Raw genomic sequence first — 20,974 nt, forward strand, 5'->3', positions numbered from 1 at the left:
TTAATACAACTGAAAGGCAGCTTTTTTTTCTTTGAAAAAGCCCACCTTACAACTTTTCTTTCTTTTTTTTATCCTTTTTATTTTTTTTTTTTTTAACTATGATGTCTTCCTCACAACAGAGGAGATCTGAGATCAGAAAAGAAATTTGACATATCTCACTTGATCTCACTTTAAAAGTTACCTAAACGATCAGGGAAAGCCACTGCCACTACAGAAAATTTCAGCAAAGAGAGAATGCTAGACAAGAGAATTCTAATGGATACGATTAATCAATTCAACAGGATACAGTCAATACAATTAGTTTAAAATGGCCATAAACATCTGCTGGTTTTCTTAAAGTTTGTACCTCTCTCATCATTAAGGAAAACAGATTATTTGAAAAAGCTGTTAACATCCAAAGGGGAAATGTTATTTCAAAGATTTATTTCAATGTGCTTTCATGATGTAGAGATTGAAGAAGCCCATGAAGAAAAGGTATTTTTGTATGTGCTATTCTAGGAAAACTGACTTTTAATGTCCTTTTGTCCTCAAACTGTAACTCCAAATTACAGTGCTCTGTTCAGTTTTTGTTTTCCCTACGGCAGGATGCTGAATACAGAGATAGGGTGTGTTTTCCCCTTCTTTCTCCCTCTCTCAGTGGTCTTGAGGATGTAGGTACAACTTTGTGGTCTGCTTTGCAAAGCTGTAATTATTGCAGAGATCCACATTTTCGCATAAAAAAGTATATGCTGTGCTAAAAAAGTTTGCATACAGAAAATTGGTATTTCTGAATAAGTACTTCTTCCAACCCTACAATTCTGAAACACTCAAAAGGTTAAAAAAAAAGTAATAGACAAAGAAAGTGAATATACATACTGCTTATTGAATTCAACAGAGCAGAGAATTTTTTCTGGACTAGTGATTTCATAGACCAGTTTTACACTTTTTAGTCATGCCTTAAAACAATTGAGCACATGCCATAAACATCGAATCACTGGAAAATGAAGACTGGTGAACCATTCAGAACCCAACTGAACTAATATGTCAGAATGTTATAGCTTCAGAATGTGTGAAGTGAATCCTAGACCTGCTTGCAAGCCTTTTTGGTCAAGCAGTTTTTAAAAGACATTTGCATAAAGACATACATTCTTTCAAATCAAAAATTACCAGGACATGCAATGCTGGTTTTAAAGACACTTTGCTAAAGAAGGAGAAATAAGCTTGAATCTGTTTAAATCAAATATTTAGGACTATTTGGATAGGGATGCATTATTTGCCTACTTATGTAATTCAGTATGGTTGAGGCATTACGTGTCTGTTATTGTCGTCATAGTCAAGAAATTATTTTCCCTCTTGTCTTGGTTATTAGGTAACAACCAGAGAAGCTAAGTAGAAAACCTAGATTGATGACAATGGTAACTAGAGAGAAGAATATTTGAACAGATGCCATGAGAAAAAGAAAGCATTGCAAATTACAAGACTTGCTCTTAAAAATAACCTTTTTCAAAGTGTTATAGAATAGCATTCAAATGGAAGATTTCCCCAGAGAATTGACTCCTGGAGCAAGTTCTTAAAACTAGCAAAGGCAATGAAATTTGTAAGGGTCTGTGGAAAAGCTAATCACTAGGAGGAAGAAAAATTAACTAATAAGAGAATTTTAAAAGTCATCCTTTGTTTTGTTTTCTTTTGTTTTTTGTTTTCCTTTATTCAACTCACTCCCCTTTGTTTGAGGTCCATTAAGTTATATGTTTATACAGTGCCTATTGTAATGGGGTCTTATGCAAGGCAGAGGGAAAAGCTTAAGGCAAAAGTATATTACTACTACTACTACTACTAATAATATTAATAGTGTGTCAAGTGAGGCCCACACTGTATATCTTTCATATACCTTAATGTCCCAGTTGTAAAACCACAAAAAGTCCTTCCAGCTGAAATTCTGTTGAGACTGCTTAGCTATCACACCCATCCGTTGCAAATTCCAGAAGGAAAGGGATGCCACGTTGAGGAGTATCTCTTACTACCTGCACATGACATAAGCTGCTGGTACCAGCAGCCTCCACACCTCCGTCAGCAATGGCATTCAACATCTCAGGAAACATACTGTTCACCACACATGAATTTTACTCATGCTGTAACACAAAAGAATAGCACTTTTAGCAATGACCTACTGGTTAACTATGTTCAAAATTTTGTGCCTTTAATAAACTAAGAAGCAGGTCAGCTAAAGGTAAAGGCCAAGCAACACCAATAGGTTATATTTAATGTGTTACAAAGTCTTCTGGGTGGTGATTAGCTCACAGGAGTTCAACTCATTTCTGGAATCTAAAAAAAGTCCATGCAACGAGATTTTTCACCACCAAGGATGAGGCCAGGACAGCCTCAGTGATCAGAAACTATCATGGCAGCAAAATCCGGCCTTCACCACAGCTTCCTGCAACTAAAGTTCTTTTTTCCTATTCATATAAGCATTGGTACTAGGGGAAAGAGTTTTCAGTTAAATGTAAGTTCTTTCAGATACTTACATTGTATCTTTTTTGGAGGGGGGGGAAATAATGGATAGAAAGAAGAACCTTGAATTCTAACTAGAAGTATCTAGAAAATTTGACAAATTATGTATCTATGAAGAAATATTTCCAATTATAATTAAAAAATATTTAAGAGATCAGCTCCTAAATTTAGCAGGCTTTCTTCCTCTTCCCCTTTTTATCCAGAAAGTAAAACTAGAAACCTCCTAAGTCACTGCGTGGAACCCTTTGCTCCTACAGGGACTGCATTATGTGGCTCCCTTCAGAAATGTAATGAACTTCCTGGTAAGTTCCTCTCCCGTGTTCTCCTATTGGAAGACGGTCCCAGACCTTCACTGTTCTGACAGCTGGAAACTTTATTCTGTTTTCTAATCTAAATGGATTTTGGCATGAGCACTTGTTCTTTAAATGCATTGTGTCTTTGAATGGTTCTTTTCCCTCATTGGCATGTACACCCTGATATATTTGTAGACAGCAATCATATTTCCTCTCAGCCTCAAAGGCCATGCTCAAAGGGCTTCTCTCGTAGGACAAACCTTCCATTTCCTTGATATTCTTTGTCCCTTCTTCAATTTGACAAATATCTTGCAATGTAGGACTATATGATATGTTTTAATGAAGATGAAGTCTACTGCATTTCCTTCGTCTATCAGGTAGGTGACCTTTTTAGGTTATCCTGATAGAATATAGCTTTGGTAAACACACTTTGCTTTTTAACCTACTTTATCTCTAAATTTTTAGCTTTTCCTTCAAAATCTTTCATGAATTCTTTCATTGCCCGTTTCCCATCAAATAGTATCTCACCTGTTAGTTTTCTTCTAAAAGTATCTGACTTGTAATTTCATGTACAGTTCTTTCAGAAAGCTGAGAGGAAGATGACCCTGTTCTCACCAGACACGTAGGGTTCCAGTGAGAGGACCTTGTAAATTCATAAGGGCAATGATGGTCTTTTCCTGTACAAACGTGCAGCACATTGCAAAAGGTTGATCCAGTCAGGATATAGCCTCAGATCAGTGCTACAGTATTAACAGTGAGAGATTTTTTGTCCACATCAAATACATTAGAATTTGATGCCAACTGTATGCTTTCATAGATGTATGTTAAAGAGAAGGAATAATGGCAGAAATAAACATTTTGTGATATGTGGGCTGATCTGTAGACCGGTGTGATGGTTTAACCCCAACTGGTAACTGAGCCACCCTGGGTCAGCTGTCCTGGCTGTGCTCTCCCAGCTTCTTGGGCACCTGGCAGGGCGTGGGAAGCTGAAAAGTCCTTGACTTAATGTAGACACTACAACTACCTAGCAACAACTACATACATCAGTGTGTTATCAACATTATTCTCACACTAAATCCAAAACACAGCAGTGTACCAGCTACTAGAAAGAAAATAAACTATCATCTCAGCCAAAACCAGGACAACCTGATACCAAAAAATGCAAGTCATGCCCCTTAGTATACTGAACTGATCAGATGTACAATCATTAAGGAACTTTTCATAAATAATTTAGTCCATATTTTTATACTAAAGGGGTTTTGTGATGTGATAAATGTAAGATAATGGTTAATTTTCAGAACAAAAACCCAGCATCCATCCACTGTCATCTTCTCACTTTTAACAGTAGAAAAAAATAAGGCAGGCACTGACTAGGCTGGAAGAATACGATTCTAAAACAGTCTTCTTGCTTCTCATATATTTTTGTATATAGATATTCTTGGGTATATATACTTGTCCAGTGGATTGACAGAATTAAAGAATTTGTCATTTTTTAAAAAAGGAAATGGCTAACTCTGTAATGGCTAATTGATCAAACCAGTTGAATGGATGGATTCCTCAGTAGGGACTGTTGACCCAAGGAGGAGAGTTTCCTTTTCTTCTGGTTCTTTAGCCAGAAAAAAACCCCTCTGTGCGTATGCAGGTCTCAGTGGAAATATTGCTAAGAAACTCGAGAAAGACATACTAGTTTGTAAATGAGGTTTTAAAATATCAAAACACAGTTTTCAGAGGCAATGAGCTCAGTATATCCCTGGCAAAGCTCTGCTGATTTCACTGGCGGTGCATCAGGGAGACGTTTAGTTCAGAAGGAGAAAGAAGTTGAAAACCAGTGATTTCATAACACCATTGCAAGACAGTCTGACTTAGTATAAGAATGGAGAGTGTTTTATTCCAATCACATCAGTACTTTTGTCATGTATTTTCCTTGTGAAAAATAAAACATATTTTCTAAATCTAAGTGGCCTAATTTTACATTTGCTTGTAGTCCTGCTATATTGTGGTCTATCCTGTTTTACAGGAAGTGCTGCTTCAGAACCTATGCAATTATGCAACCTATACAATTTGCTTTTTCGTATCACCTACCTGCACAGACCCTAAATTATGATTTTTCCTAATACATCTAGGAAGAAGAGATTTCCATGGACTTTGATGAATTTATTGCAGTTTCTTCAGCTGAAAATGAAGAAAGCAATAATTCCTAGTATTATACAATTATAAATACATTTACAAGAAAACTAATTTTAAACAAGCTTATAGATGGCAGCTTTGCCGGTATATTGGCAAAGGAATTTATATGGGAATGTTTTCTAATTAATAAGTTATTTTACATTTTATTTATATATGGTTTTCAACACTTACCATCTGTTTATGTTATGTATTCAGTAGTCAAAAATGATCATTTTAACCATTTTGCTGTACATCACATGCTAAATTCCCAATTAATAAATGTAATTGACAAAGTTAATAAACAAATGGCGTAGGTGACTTGACCCAAAATAAAATTAGCTTTGATTATACAATGTACTGTTTGTTTCTTTAGACCAACTATCTTACATATGTAATAGTATTTTTTAGAGAGAATGGGTAGTACAGAAATGTGCAAGTGAGCTACTTTAAGCAAATGTATATTTGACTATATAAAGCTCTAGTCATAATTAGGATGGGATTTTCCAGTTACATCAACAGGCAGAAGACAGAACGTTACACAGTGGTTGGCCATTTTTAGTTTAGAAACTTCCCTTCTCCCCAGCACTGAGCTGTAACATGTTCTGATGAATGTAGCTAAAAGTGAGTTGCTTCCCTGTGACAATTATAAGGCAAAAATCCTTACTGCTGTCATTGAAGCAGCAAAATTAATGACAGAATCGGCAGAAAAAGAAACATTTCCTCAACACCTCTCCTTATCTTCTTTGATAGGGATATTTGCAGTAACATTGATTGTATGAAGAACACTATTTTCTTGATTGCTGGTCTATAGGACTAGATATTGCTACACTTGAGAGTCATAAGATTGATCTGCCTTGGAGTTAGATCAAGCAAAACCCCTGTGGTGCTTTGCCTGATCTTATTGCCTCTGGTGCTAGTTGGCCGGCCTTGCTCAGGGAAGAATTTTTTTTTGATATGTGCTTTCCTCCCATCTGGATTATGTGCTAAAAGCGGAAAGTGGGTAGGAAGAGGTCCAGGTTTCAGCTCTAAACCTTGTCGTGGTTGTGCCACTCATTGCCTTCATAGATATTGATAGTTAATGGCTCTACCAGTTTGAATATCCTTGCTCCAGTAAGGAAGAGCCACTCGGTACTGAAAGCTGTCGATTGCTTTGTCATAGACTATTACGGTTCCCTCAGTAGGTGTCAAGATGCTGTTACAGAATGAATGCTCTAACTGGCAATGAAGGTTACAATCACAAGACAAAATGGAAATGATAATTTGACACAGACGGATCCTCAAACTGCCACTGAGTGTGTAGAATCCCCCCCACCCCCCCACGCCCTCCTTTCCTCAGCTGTCTCCTTTTCGTTACAAGGACAAACTTTAGCATAGCCAGTCACTGTTATTTACAAATTACCTGTGGCTAATACAGCAACAAGACAGAAGGTGGAAACCTCTCCCTTTTTGGTGTCTGTGATTACAGCAAAGAAAATGATGGTGTTTGAATGCTGCCTCTATCAATGTCACAAACATGACAATTTTTAGACCAGAATACACTATAAAACAGAAATAAAATTTTTAAAAGCCCTGTTAATATTAGTTCAAATTTTAGAAGGCTGAACGAATACGCTAATGCATTTTGAAGGTGCCATTATAATCATGTTGTCTGACTTGCACAAAAAGATCTGGGATTTCATCCAGTTTTCCTGTAGCAAACAATAACCCACAGAGGCATTATGGAATATCTTTTGGAAACTCACCCATTTTGATTTAAAGACAACGAGTGATGGAAAGATTTATTATATTCCTTGGAAAACTGCTGCAATAGTTAATTGTCCTTGCCATCAAAAATTGCCTTTTATTTCCAGTTTGCACTTTACTGACTTCCACCTTCAATCATTGGACATTAAGCTTCTGTCTGCAAGATGAAACACTCCAAAACAAGTCCTATTTAAGTAATAACAGATTATAAACATGTACTTTGTCTTCCTTTAACTTCTGTGATTATTCTAACAGGTAAGTTTCCCAATAGAATGATCAAATGAGAAAGTGCTTTGAGAGCAAATACAATGAAATGAATTGTATTTCAGATTGATATTTTCAAATATTCTTCCCAAAGTGGCTAAGTCAGCCAACAAGCAACTCAAATCTTACCTTATGTTTGGGAGTAAATTATTTTCTTGAACATCTTGTTGGATTATTTCCTTGAATATTGTATGACCTTTATTTTATTTAACTATTTGTTTAAGGGTTGCTCCATTGTTCAGAACTCATGTATGATTTACTACTATGTGCAGAAAAAAAAGAGGTTTGAAATATTAGAAGTTTTTTTCTTTTAACTAGAAAATACTTTGCAAATAGAGAATGTGCATATAAACTAAATGTTTGCAGTGGTTGACTTGATGGTTTCTAATTTAAGTCTTGATATTTCCAAAGCACAAAATTTTTAAATAAATTGTTGTCCTTTTTTGTAATGGAAGGAGGCAGAAATCATAGTGCTGGTATCTTGTATACAGAAATTTGTCAAGACGATGTCTGATCTAGGAGGCTTCCTAGATGATAAAACAAAAATGGTTTCCAAATGGGTTCTTTGCTTTTATCATGGGTTAAATACTCCACAAAGAAAATCCAATTCCTTTGACAAAATAAAAAGTAATAACGGATGTAAAAGAACATAAGTTAAAGTGTTTGAGACTAACTAAACGCTCTATTTCTGTTCTGTGGAAGATTTTAAACATGACAGGTTTCAGCAATATGGTATTTAATTTCTCCACTTCTACTTTTAATAGATGGGATTGTTGAAGATTAATATTTATCAGCTAATAAATTTGCAAGCATACAACTAACTGGCCTGCTCCCATAATTGTAAAACTTACATGCATTCATCAGCCCTGAATCTTCTTGCCAGGTAACAAGGTCTAACTTTGCATTCTAAAGATTTCCCCTTTCATACACTGCAAGGTTCAGTAAATTTTCTGCCTTTTATTTATTGTAGTGCCAGTACCAGTCAGCTCACCTTGCCGTTGATATTTATTACGCTGAGTAATATGATGTCACTTGGCCCCTCCAAAAGGCCTTTGCTATATCACAAAGTCAGCTCCGGTAGAACCTGTATTACTATTTGTGTGTAAAAAGAAGTTCTGAGATGCCATATGGATAAGAAAGGGTTTGTGGAAGGAAGTAGAACATCCATATTGAGGATATATCTGTTGCTGATATGAGCATCAACTACAATTGGATCAAAGAGTAAGATATAATCCTAATATGAACCATATCTAGAGTACAAATTCTGTATTAGGATTTTATTAGTGATATACAAAGTTTTTTTCAAATATCAATACATTAAAATATCTATCTTGCATTTTTTTAATTCTTTTTTAATGCTTAATAAAAGCGGTAAGAAGCTTTTTTGCAAAGATGGCAGAAGATGGCCTGTAGCTATTGTTCTAAAGGTCAATGACTATAATAGTGTGAAAACCTGGTATTTAATTTCCTTTTCAGTGCTGCATTGTCTAAACAACTAGTTGGCATATAGCAGTATCCAAACCTCTGATCAGACACGCTGCTGGCAATTGGACGAACATCTTATTTGGGAATGGAAGAAGGATTTGGCCATTTTTCAGAGCAGGTCAGGACTGTGAACCCAGTGATATGCTTAAGATTGTTACAGAGAAAAGTCCTTGCAAATAAAGGTAGTGCTTTTTAGGTCTGAGATCTGAGGTAGTGGTTATGGGTCTGTTCTGCACATTGTGGTAGGAATCCCCGCTGCAGTCTCCTTAGGTGCACTGTACCAGCTGCTGCTGACTGTTGCGAGCGAGCTATTCCCATGTGCTTCCTCCTCCTGCTGAGCTATCTGCCCCCAGTCATGAAAGCAGATTCACTTCTTAGCAGATATATCACATTAACTTTCGTTCCTCGGCTGAGTCATTATATAATGCAATTGTTGGCCTTTGATAAATCAGTTTGTTTTTTTCCATATATTCATATTTTAATTCAATTCCCAGCAATGCCATTTAGACTACTGCATCAAAAATATGCATTGAGCTAAAAAACTTAAAGCCACATGGCGTCTTAAATTTACAAAATCAGGAGGTAAACATATCCATAGGAAAATAATTATCCAAGAACATGGTACCTGATACAAACTTTAAAAAAGGATGGTGTGGTGAAGCTGTATTGAATCACAATAAAGTCAAGGCTTGTGTTTTCAGGAAAAAAGCATTACGTAACTACACACATAATATGTGAAAAATGCTTAATTTTAATGTACAGCTGTCAAAATTATATATGCACTTGCAATTTTACATATGCAAAAAGATCTATTACAAAGGCAACCCATCGTTTACACATAAGACAACCACAGTTGTAGGTTTTTTTGTGGTACAAATTATGCCAAATTGCAAGCAAACATCACAGGCCAGAGAGAATAATTCAATGTGAGAGCTCCCTACTTTGTGAATAAATCAAGGACTTCAGTTCAGATGGTAGAACTATTCAGCCAGGCTCAAAGGAAAGAAGGCACAAGGGATAAATCATGCAATATTCTGCAGTATCCCAGCTTCCCAAAAATTTCACTCAGTACTGCAATTGCCATTCAAAGTAATACAACAGCATTCAATGCCTGAATTGCCACATAAAGTCATGTTTTGCATCATTTACTGCCAGATGCCATTGTTCCCAAATGACGTCTTTCAAGAGATGATGCGTGATATTCTAGAACATGGTTGTCCCTATGTATAGTGGAGTACAAGACACCGAATCTCTTGGCTCTGAAAACATAATTCTTCGTAACAATCAGGCAGAACCTTTAGAATTAGCTTCAGTGACCAAATTTTAACAAAAATATTGCCGCTCAGCCCTCTGATTGGCAATTACAACCCAAAACTGCAACTTCCATGTCTGTTAGACTCAACAGAGCATTTAACAATGATGTTTTTCTGTTAGAAAAATACAACTTCAACAAAATTAAGACTTCCTTTGGAACTGCGATTACATTTAATTTTGTAGTTTTTGAAACATTTTGTAAGATAGAATTTTTTTTAATTATTTAAATGGTATATGTGTTTTTCTCTTCTTCACATATGCAATTTAGAGAAGTCAGTTTCATGAACACAAAAGCCTGAGAGTAAACTTTAAAAAGAGCTTTCACTGTGTACTTTTGGTGGAAACAACTGATCATATAAAAAATTTAGTTAGGAGAGTTTCCAAATTTCTTCTCAAAAAGAACTCGGCATTTTAACAAATTCTTTGTTACAGGCTGAAGCAGTTAGAATTGTCCAGCAGGACTTGCTATGAGTCAACCGTAATTCTGAACATTCCCTATATGTCTTCATTAAATGAAATATGAGCATTCAACTAAAGGTCTGGGAATCTGAAGAGCAGTGGTTAAGCTAAATTGGTAAAGAAAGCACTAGGTAAAGAAAAGGTGAAGAAAGTAAGGACATCAGTTTGCTAAATAAATGTTTAATGCAGATATTCATCCCTTCTGTTGGCTTTTGTATTGTTCTGTTTTTCATGTCCTGGATAAAGTTTTTTTGAGGAAAAAAAAATAAAAAAATCAGGACTCAATCTCCTCTTCTCTTTCCAGTCCCAAGTATCTTGTCTTTTGACCTGGGTGTTTATATATAACACACTCAATTCTTTTCTTTGTATTTTAAGATCAAAAAAGAGAGATGAAGGAAAGACAATTCTGGACTACAACTATCAAATCTAACGTATTCATAATGTTCATGACCTAACACAGAACCCTTCTATGAATAATCCTAGTACTTCTGAAATTAATTTCTATACGGTATTTTAAGAGACATTCTCAAACTTAGTTTTAACATCATCTCATTCTTATGCTTTACTACTATGGATTACGTCTCTGTTTCCTTAACTTTTTATAGACTTAATCTAGAAGCACTTTAAAGTGTATCCAAAGAAATGTGGTTACTTTGACATGTGGTTTTCATGGTTTTTGTGTAATTTCCAATACATTTCCGACTCTTCTGATGAATACTTTGCCAAAAGCATTTTTTGAAAGTATTGTGGGCATTTGGCAGGAATCCATATATTTTCAAAGAATTGTTATCAGAGATTAGATAGCCATGAAACACAGGTAACTTTTATTATCTAGCATATAAATTTCCCTTGGTTGAAGTTTCACTGCTTGCACATCCCTACTCCAAATGTTTATACAATATCATCTGAAATTATGGTTTCCGTTTACATTCAAGCTGCCAATCAAACATGATTCCACAGACAACAGTAATTAGCTGTGTTACCCAATTAGAAAAGAGAGGAAAATATCTTGTTGGCACTCACAGTAAGTAATACTCGACAGGCAGCTTGAATACAACTTATATTTTGAAGGTGTTTATATTGGAAAGAAAACAGGTTTTTCGATAACTAATGAAGTGCTGGATAGAGATATCTTTTTTTTTTTTTGTACTGTTGAAAAGTTAGTAAAAAAGGATTTAAACAAGTCATTGCCATTCATTCTATGCAACCCGAATGCATAGATTGTATTCTTATATTACCAATCTTGTCCTTCTGTGACTTTACAGTAATGGATAATTCTCTCCATATCCCAGAAGAACCTTTTCAAAAAGATAAAATTTTTTGACCTTTCAAATGTTACAGGAATATCAAAATATGTTGATATGAGATTTTGGAACAAGCTTGATTCAAATAAAAATCATAGCCAATTAATATGTTGACAGAAACTGCATGTATTAGAAATATGGGTAACTTGATTTCATCTGAAAATTTTTGACATAATACTGGAGAGGTACCATAAGATTATTGTAAATTAATTGGAGAAAATAATAATTAATAACTTAATTTGGGAGAAAATTAATTTTTCAAGTTTAAGGGAGCTGGAGTGCACTTAAAGCTTTTTCTCTAATCCAAATATCTGATAAGGATTTTTTTTTTTTTTAAAAGTTTCATTGTTCTGAGAGTTGCAGCCACAAGGAATTTAAATATAAGCCATTTGTAAATTGAAATTATTAATTCTCTTCTTGCTTTTGAAGCAAGATTTTTACCATCATGGAAAAACTTTGAAACTAAAACCAGAATGCTGAAAAACTAAGAGGCTTTTTATGTTTTAAAATGTCTTTCTTCTTAATTGTTTGGGGGAATTTGAGACAGGGCAGCATCTTTTACTTGCAGAATAATGGCACAGCGATATTGAGTCATTTATAAGACTTCTTTGCGCACTGTTTTTCAGCGGAGATATCACAAGGGGACATAATTCTCTTGCACATCACTGTGGAACTCTTTTCCCCAACACATCCTGGCAGGGAAATTATTTCCCAGAGTATTTTCCCAGTGATGTAAATCACTGGAAATCTTCATAAATATGTAGGTGGTCCAAGGAAAAAAGGTAAGTAGAGACATTTGTATATATTTGCTATTTTAGCACTGAGGGCTGTTGAAAAGATCCTTCGTGCTATCAGGAGAGAAGGATTTATTCACAAAAATGAAAAACATATCCCCTTAGTTAAGCAATATTATAACAAAATATTGATTTTATTTTAAATCAAGCAGTGTAAGTAAAATCGTGTTGACAGCGATATCTGGAAAAAGGAAAGGGCATTTAATATCAGTTCCTACAGAACAGAATATTGTGGAAATCCTCCTTTAAGTCTAACGAACAGGTAGGTACTTTTGGGGTCTAATATGCTCAATGGGGGCCATCAGTGGCTTGCTTGAAGATCCATGAAGATGCTGTACCCTTAATACATTATGTTTATTTGAAGCACTATTGCATGTGTTCTTTTGTATTTACCTACCTGTTCCCTTTTATCTTGAGTGTTCCACTGAGCTATTCTTAGGCTCATTGAAATCCAGCACGATACTTAAGTATGTTCCTAATTTTAAATATATGAATAGTCTTAAAGTATATGTAGGTTGCACAGAAGTTAAACCAATTGTGGGTTTGTGTAGGTTGGGGGTTTTTTTTTTGGTTTTGTTTTGGTTTGGTTTGTTTGTTTGTTTGTTTGTTTTCTGTTAAACAATAATTTCTATTGTAGCGTTTAAACTAGGGATACACTTACCAGAAGATTCTCAGAAAGGCTTAACTGAGTTGCCTAAGCATGTGAACGTGGGCCTCAGTTTAAAGCGTCTTTGAGTCCTGCAGAGAAACAAAGCGGTCCTAGTGCTTAAAAGCTACAAAAGCATTTTGGTTTTCAGTGAGCGTATTCACATAGAACTGTAAAGTGCTTTACATAACATGCTTTACATTCACACCTTTCAGCTATTTTGGTTTAACTTTCCCAAGTTCCCCAGGTTGACATGACCCGAATTCGTGCATGTCTGTGTAAGGTGTAAGTTTGTTGCTGGTTTTACAATGTGCTTTGTCAAACCATGAAGAGAGCAAAGCTTCTCCATCAAATTCTTTAAAATGCCTATTTTAAAATCAGGTTCAAACCAGGATTCCAAACCTAACCAAGGCAGCAATAATTTGATTTTCTTACTAATTCGTTATTAGAAGCAGCTTTACCTTTTTCATAATTGTTATAATGAGGAGCAAGATTGGATTATTTTCCAAAGGAAAAACTACTCTAATGTTTTCCTTCTAGCCTGGACAATGCACTATTAATTCCAATGGATTCCTTTTGACATTAAAATGGATTTGCACTGAAGGGCAAACACCACCTCCATATGCATCCAGACTGCATTACAATCTAATCCATCACATTATACATTTATAGGTGTCTACCATTGCTAGATTGCTAAAACACGCAGTCATAAAAAAATGTCCGTATGAAAAGCTGGTTTAAATTTCATGCATTTTTACTTACAAAGTGTCTGGTTAGATGAGCATGAGCTTCTGTGAAAGAAATCCTTTTGGAACATGAATATGTAAGAAGCTATGAAAATGACATGAACAGCAGTTTCTCTATTACCTTCTCTGTATTCTTTGCTGCTAGGTGAGTTTTAGACTCAAGTAATTTGCAAATATCATTAAAATTCCTTTCAAAGTTTTCTGGCATTGCATATTAGTAAATAAAAACACTATCTTACCTCTTGATGGAAAAACTTGTGCATAGCTGATTTCCCAGCTGAGGACAATGATGGCTCAGTGGACAATAAAGCATCAGCTGTGAACTTACTGTACATATGAAAATTATTCATCCTGGGGTATATTTTCAAAAGCAATGTGAATGGATGCATACCCACAGCCTTGATTATTCGTTAATGAGATTTCTATGAGTGCCTCCCATTCATGCTTTAGAAAATTGCCCCCTAATTGTCTATCATAAAAATCTGCTTTATTTCCTTGTTTATTTGCTTATTTCCTAATGTGAAAAGCAACAGTTTATATGTTGAAGTACTTCCCAGTGAGATAAAATGATCCTGAACTAGGTTTCTCAGCTTTTGCAGCTGATTTTGTAGTAAGATTTTCCATTTGCTGTAATTAGAATTAATATCTCCTCACATAAAGAGTAACTGAAAAAATGAGAACTTTTACCATGCCTTAGAAAGTATTATGTTTAAAAGGACATGATAATTTTTTTTTTAGAAAAGAATATTTATATAGGGCTGGGATTTTTTAAAAAACTATACTATGAAAAAATATCTCATTATAGTATAAATGTACTATAATGTGATATAGAGGTATAAAAAGAATATATTCTAGTTTTAAATGTTATACTTTTGAAAGATCACGTACATATGCATGTCTTACAATACTAATTTGCTCCCAGGAAACCAACAGGAAAGTACATTAAATTCAATATTATTATTCCTTCTGGGCAAATGGGTATATTTTGAAGTTTCACTAAGTGTATTTTATTGAAGTCAAATGTTCATGCTGCTGTTTATCAATGATAGACAATATCATGATAATTTTTTTTTTTTAAAAATCTTCAGGGTTCTCTAGAGGCATTGTTTGTTAATGGAATAAAAAAAAAAAAAAAAAAGTAGACTTAAGACTGCATCACCATGGACAACATTCCTAATGCTGAGGTCATTCACAGAAAAAGACAAGGTCTTGTTGCTGAAACGCCTAAGAAAGTTTCCGCTTGGGGAGAAGTTTCTTTTTTCTGCTGATCTCCCTTTCTTTTTTCCCTTCTCAAAAAGGCAAGGGGTTTAGATCGCAAAGCCAGCTGAGGTCTACAGCCATGTAGAGGTGTGCACAGGAAGTTCTTGTGCTGACACACTGTCCCTATGCTTTTTTAGCTTGCCAGCCTCCCGGCTTCAGTGCATTAACATCATGACTGATAAGAAAGCCCAGACAACATAAAAATGTGGATGGATTAGCTCTTTGCCCACTCCTGGTTTTGTGGGACAGAATTATGGAAGAGCCTAGCCAGTTGTCCCACCTATGTCCTCTTCCACTTTTCCCCACCGTGGCCAAGCCTTGCTCTCCAAGGAGCGGGAAGGACACGGAGCCGGCACCTCTCATTGCGGATACAGCATTCATCCCGTATGCATCACCACCGTGGGAAAGGGTATTGAGAACTACAGTGTGTACAAATTTCAAACAATTGAATTGCTAATTACAAACTAATGATAAAGGCATAATAAGGAAGAAAGATAAAAACTCAGGACAGTGGTAATTCATTCACATTACAGCCAGCAGTTTAAAGTTTCTGAATGCTATATATGCAGCCTTCTGGTTTCCAGACCTCTCTAACGTGTCTAAGATCTCAGACACTCATCAGATGTCTGACATTTTAGTCATTAGATTTTGGGACTAGTTTTTATATTATTCGGGACATTCAAAATCACATTTTGACATGGTCCAGAAGTTTTGACTCTGTAGAGCAGGTTTTCTGCACAGCAATGCAATCCAGACCTCAGACATCTCTTAGACCTCTTTATCAGCTTTTTCGGGAGCTTTTTCAGGTATTTAAGGACAAAATGTGATTGAACACTTGGAGAAATCCATGATGAGATATGGGTTGGAAAAATTGAGTCAAAAACAAGTACTTGAAAGTTGCAGGAATATCAGCTACTTGCTTTAAAAAACTTGGTTTTATAATTTTTTTAGTCTGGCAAAAATGAGGATGAAAGCCTCCTATTTTTCAGAATGGTATTATTTTCCCCAGAGAGATCTAATGATGCTGAAATGCTGAGCTCAGCTTACCTGTCTCTGTAGCATTTAATACTAAAAAGCCGGAATCTTAAAGTAGAAGATGCATCTGGCGTCTTCTAGGCCCATTGCTGCCAGAACGAAATAAGTACCAAAACTTCCATTTAGTTCGAGTATGTTTGTGCCCACACAAGTATTTACTGGCACAAATTCTGTGCAGCTGGAAAAGCAGGTGTGGTTTTTCCAGATGGGAAAGGGGAAGAATTAAGACGACTTTCATTTTTCCATTAGTCTTTGACCATCCCATACTTTCTCTCCCACCTCTCCCAGCTCTTTCCAACTCCATACTTGCTGCGTAGAATAGAGGCTCCTCTCAGTCTCCTCCGCACCACTGTCCTGCCTCTGCAATGGGATGTGACAAGAGTTGAAGTTCATGAACATGAAGTTCACCACCTCCTTTCTAATGGACAGAGTTAATGCTGATGTGCTGATGAGGTACATTTTCACAACCACAGATTTTGGTAACCTCACATAGGAACACACAAAAGGGTCAGGAAATTCTGGATGTTATCATATTGGGTTACATCAACCTTGTGTTTTGCTTTAATTTGGTGTGTCTGTTGTGGTGGATATTGCCAGTGCAATTAACTGGCCGCTGCTACTGTTTGCAACCAAGAGGGTGAATATTTTCCTTGGAGATTTCCCCAAAGCAGACTCTTTGTGATAGGAATATGTGCCAATATTTTCATGAGCTGATGCCTAAAATCAGGATTAGTAAATTTTTAGTTTGCTTAGTTCTTACTTTCTCTGTGAATCCAGAGCTAGAAACTGTCTCAGTTTCTTTTGAGAGTCAATGCTGTTTCCAGCTTAGCTGAAAACCCCAAATTTGGCTTCACGAAAATCCAGTCCTAATCATTGCAAGATGATGACTTTTTTTGCAGGACTTGCCATTGGGCACAGTGAAGCATAGCAGGGGAAGACAAAAGGGGGAGCGCAGAATATGTAATGTAATGTTCTTTGAAAACAACAAGGAGAAAACCTGTGAAACATGCTTGTTCTGGGCTATAGGAAATGTAACTGGGAAAAACTAACATGGGAACAAAACAACCAAGAACTACTTTTTATGTTTGTTTGAAACAAAAATTATTAAACATACAGTGACCGAAGTAATAATGTTACAATGCATATCTTGCCCAGTTGCTGCAAACTGTTGAAAGATTTTCTGTAACCCAAAAGCCGATATCCTCCAGTGTATATTTGTTTTTCTCCGTGTCATGTAACCCAGCATAATCTGCTGCTAAATTTTGTTTGTCTGTTTGTTTTTTAAGCTGTTTTTGAGAAGGGAGCAGCAGTAACAAATAGTAGACAGCTGTATAACTTTAAGCATGCAACATTACTGAGGAGATAGCAGAGAAAGAATTTCCAGGGGTGGTATACGTATAGCTTCAAATGTACATCTTGGAGCATATTAAAAGGTATAAACTTGTACAGAGCAGAAGGAATTCTGTTCAGCTCAGCCAGCCAAAATGCAACAGACTGAACAGGAAAGCACTGCGATTTTTTAGATGCATAATGTTCTTACAAATGGCCCATGCTGTGCTAATAAAACTATTGTGACTGGGAGCTTTTGCAGTGGGAACTGACAGATGAAGCAGAGTTAAGTACTTTTTCAGACAAGCTACTACAGTAAATCATTAAAGCACACAAACAATCATCCTTCATCAGCCTGCGATTTGTTTTATAGCAATTGCAAATCGAAAACAATGTAAACAAACAAATCGACAACTAATGAACATTCCCCCACTGCTCACTGTAAATAGATCTACAACTTTAGAAGAACACTTTATCCAACACATTGTCAACTCATTGTAAACACATCTACAACTCATAAACAACTCATTACCCAGTATGTTGTCACCTCATTGCAATTAAAGTTGAATGCTAACTGTACTGCATTTCCCTGAACTGAATCAATTCAGAAGCCTGGAAGAAAATGTCTAGATGTATTAGTCCAATAAGTTTCAGGACTTTTACAAATATCTTCTCAATGTAATTGGAGCTTCTCTTGCAGTTTTTAATGTGAAAATTGAACAAAATTGCATCACTTCTTATTCTAGCTCACATCTAGCTTTATTTAGTTAGACTTCCCATTTACATATAAGTGTTTCTATGGAAATCTTTAAAATGAGAAACGAACTCCTGAAAAGGCTGTAAAACTCACGAGTTTCCTTTGAATTGTTTTGCATGGACTCTATTTGACAGTTCTATTTATTTATTTATTTATTTACTTCTTATGCCACTTGAAATTTCTACCTTATTCTTAAAGCACGGCAGGTATTAATTTGGACGTGATTGCTTATGAATGAATTTCAGCTCCTTTGAAAAATAGATTTGCTATTGAAAAATCCATTTACCTTGAAAAAAAATTTAAAAATAACCTTTATGTATGGTAGATTTAAATCTGAAGATTGTGATGACTTCTGAGTTTAAGAGCAGACTTCATGTGCATTAGACTGCTGTTTAGGGCACAGCTTAGGAAAACTGGAAATAGCTGCCATTGTTTCCAGGAACTCTTCTGGGCTGTATGCAGACAATCTGCTGCTGCTCTACAAACAATCTGTAAATCTTCGGAGGCACGGACTTGTCTTTTTCCTCCATGTTTACGTAGTGCTTTTAGTACAGAATAATCTAATGCTCTACAAGCCTACAGTACTACAAATATTAATGAATACATGCAGTAGGCAAATGCATTCAGTAGTGGATCGTTGCATGATTATAATCACATTTTAAGAACAAACTTTTGAGTTTGTCATACACAAGATTTCTACCAAGCTTCTCGATTCATTTAAGAATCACTGGGTTTGGTTACATGATGGAGTGTGGTGTTAAGATTGGAGAGCTTGGCTTACAATACTATTGCACACAGGATCACAAGCTTAATCTTCTCCATCATTTCACAAATAAGATTTTTAAAAATGTCATTTTGCAGAGTGGATGTTATTGTTATCTTCTGTATTAGACTGCTCAGGATCTCTTTTACGTGTATTGCTCTCACACGTCACCTTGGCATCTAAATAGCTTGCAATACATAAATTATTTGATGAGCGTAGAACACCAGAAACAAATTAAACTGTGAGGAGCAGAAAAGACAGTCCACACGCAGAATATGGTATTTCTCACTGTCCTTTTTTCAGCACCTTTTGAGACAGTATGAGAAGTTTCAGTCCTGACTTTTGGGGAAACAGATCAGCTAGAGCATTAAAACAGTAGAAGCAATTTGTGTTCAGTTACCTACATCCGGTCTGGTCTTAGCAGGCAAATGTTATTCTGATGTGACAGACCTATGGGGAGAGAAAAAGATCAGTAGTTAATAAGTATGTTTGCAGAGCTATCACTGATTAGAAAGTACGGTCTTTCTAGAATTAAGAAAGTTAAAAGGACTCAAAGTTTGATTGTTTGATTTGTGCCTAAATGAGGTAGGAATGACTGTAGAGTGGCCGAAGTAAAATTCAAGGAAGTTAATGATAATTTGGGATGATTAATTATCTATATTTATTACCTATATTTATTACAAATATAAACTCACTTTTGAGCAAAATGAGTCCATTCTGGAATTACCAGGGTAGCACTGAGAGATGAAAAGGCCTTTCTCATCACTTTTTGACTTTTTTTCCCACTCACATGTGAACTATGCAAATGTAAACATGTAACTTTTTCTCCCTAGTTAGGCCTGAGGTAGGCCTTATGAACTCTGAAATTTATTTATTAAATATAAATATTCAAGCTGATACAATGTGCAACTCTGAAAAAGAAGAAAAAAGGCAAAGTAGGCAATAAGTATTTCAGTTTGAATTCAGAAAGATGCTTCGTGTCATATTGGCATCCCATTAAGCTAAGTATTTTCTAGTCCAATGGTATGAGACAGAACCCTGTTCAGGACATCTGATGACTGTAGTTTTCTGGCAAAATAGAAAGAAATGTAAACTTGCTTTTGCAGGGAAAACTGTATACAACGTACTATTTCTTAACCAAATATATCATAAAATATTGAATCAGTTTATCTAAGGATGTGATGTTATCTCCAAGACATGAGTCTAAGAGTCGGGTTATATTTCCGTTTAAAAGTTGTAATTTAATTCAATCAGCAATTAGGGTCTGGATGAGGGAATTCCATAATTGTTTTGTGAAGAAGATAAGGCTCGATTTTCAAAGTGGTTAATTCTGATCCTGACTGATAGTAGGTCATATTACCCTTAGAAAACACCAAGAAACGTAGAGTTGAATATATATGACAGTTTATGAAATAAAATAAAAATTAAAAAAATGAAAGAGTTGTTTTACTCAGGTTATAGTGAATCCAGAAACAGTGCTTCACAAATCAAGAGTTTTCTTCTCACAGATATTATTTACTCACTACAGATTTTCATTTATTCATATCTTTACTTATGTATCACTGGATGTAGATATTCTTTGCCACTGAAAATTATCCCCACCAAAATATCATTAACCTGTCCTCTGGGTTGTACTTTCTAAAATGGCCTGACAAAGGAGAAGAAAGAAACCAGAATTATAATGTGCCTTTCTAAAAACAAAAGGTTTAATAAATCTGGGGAAGTGAACTTCATATTCTTCTTAAAGAGGAGTTAAGTTTTCACTTAACTGCTTTTTCATGACACTGTCATTTTCTTTTCTCACTAGGGCTGAGCAACCCACTGGAAGGAAATTAATCACTTTAAAATTATGCAAGTCTTCAGATGTATTTGGTTTTTTACTCTGTCAGTTCTATAAACTGTGTAAATTTTTTTTTTTTAAGATTGCTTGTGGACAGTTTGGCACAATTAAGAGAAACATTGTTCAACCACCAAAATATTTATACAGCTACACCAAATCTGCATCAATGGAAAGTTGCTCTTTCATTTCAGAAAGCTTTTGATCCAGTCCCTAATATTTACTATGACTCTAAAGGCCTCCTTCATGTTGCTTAAAATTATTTTAAAGTATTGAATCAACTGCAGTGTTT

Source organism: Grus americana, chromosome 5 (assembly GCF_028858705.1).
Source record: "Grus americana isolate bGruAme1 chromosome 5, bGruAme1.mat, whole genome shotgun sequence".
In the NCBI taxonomy this organism is placed as follows: Eukaryota; Metazoa; Chordata; class Aves; order Gruiformes; family Gruidae; genus Grus; species Grus americana.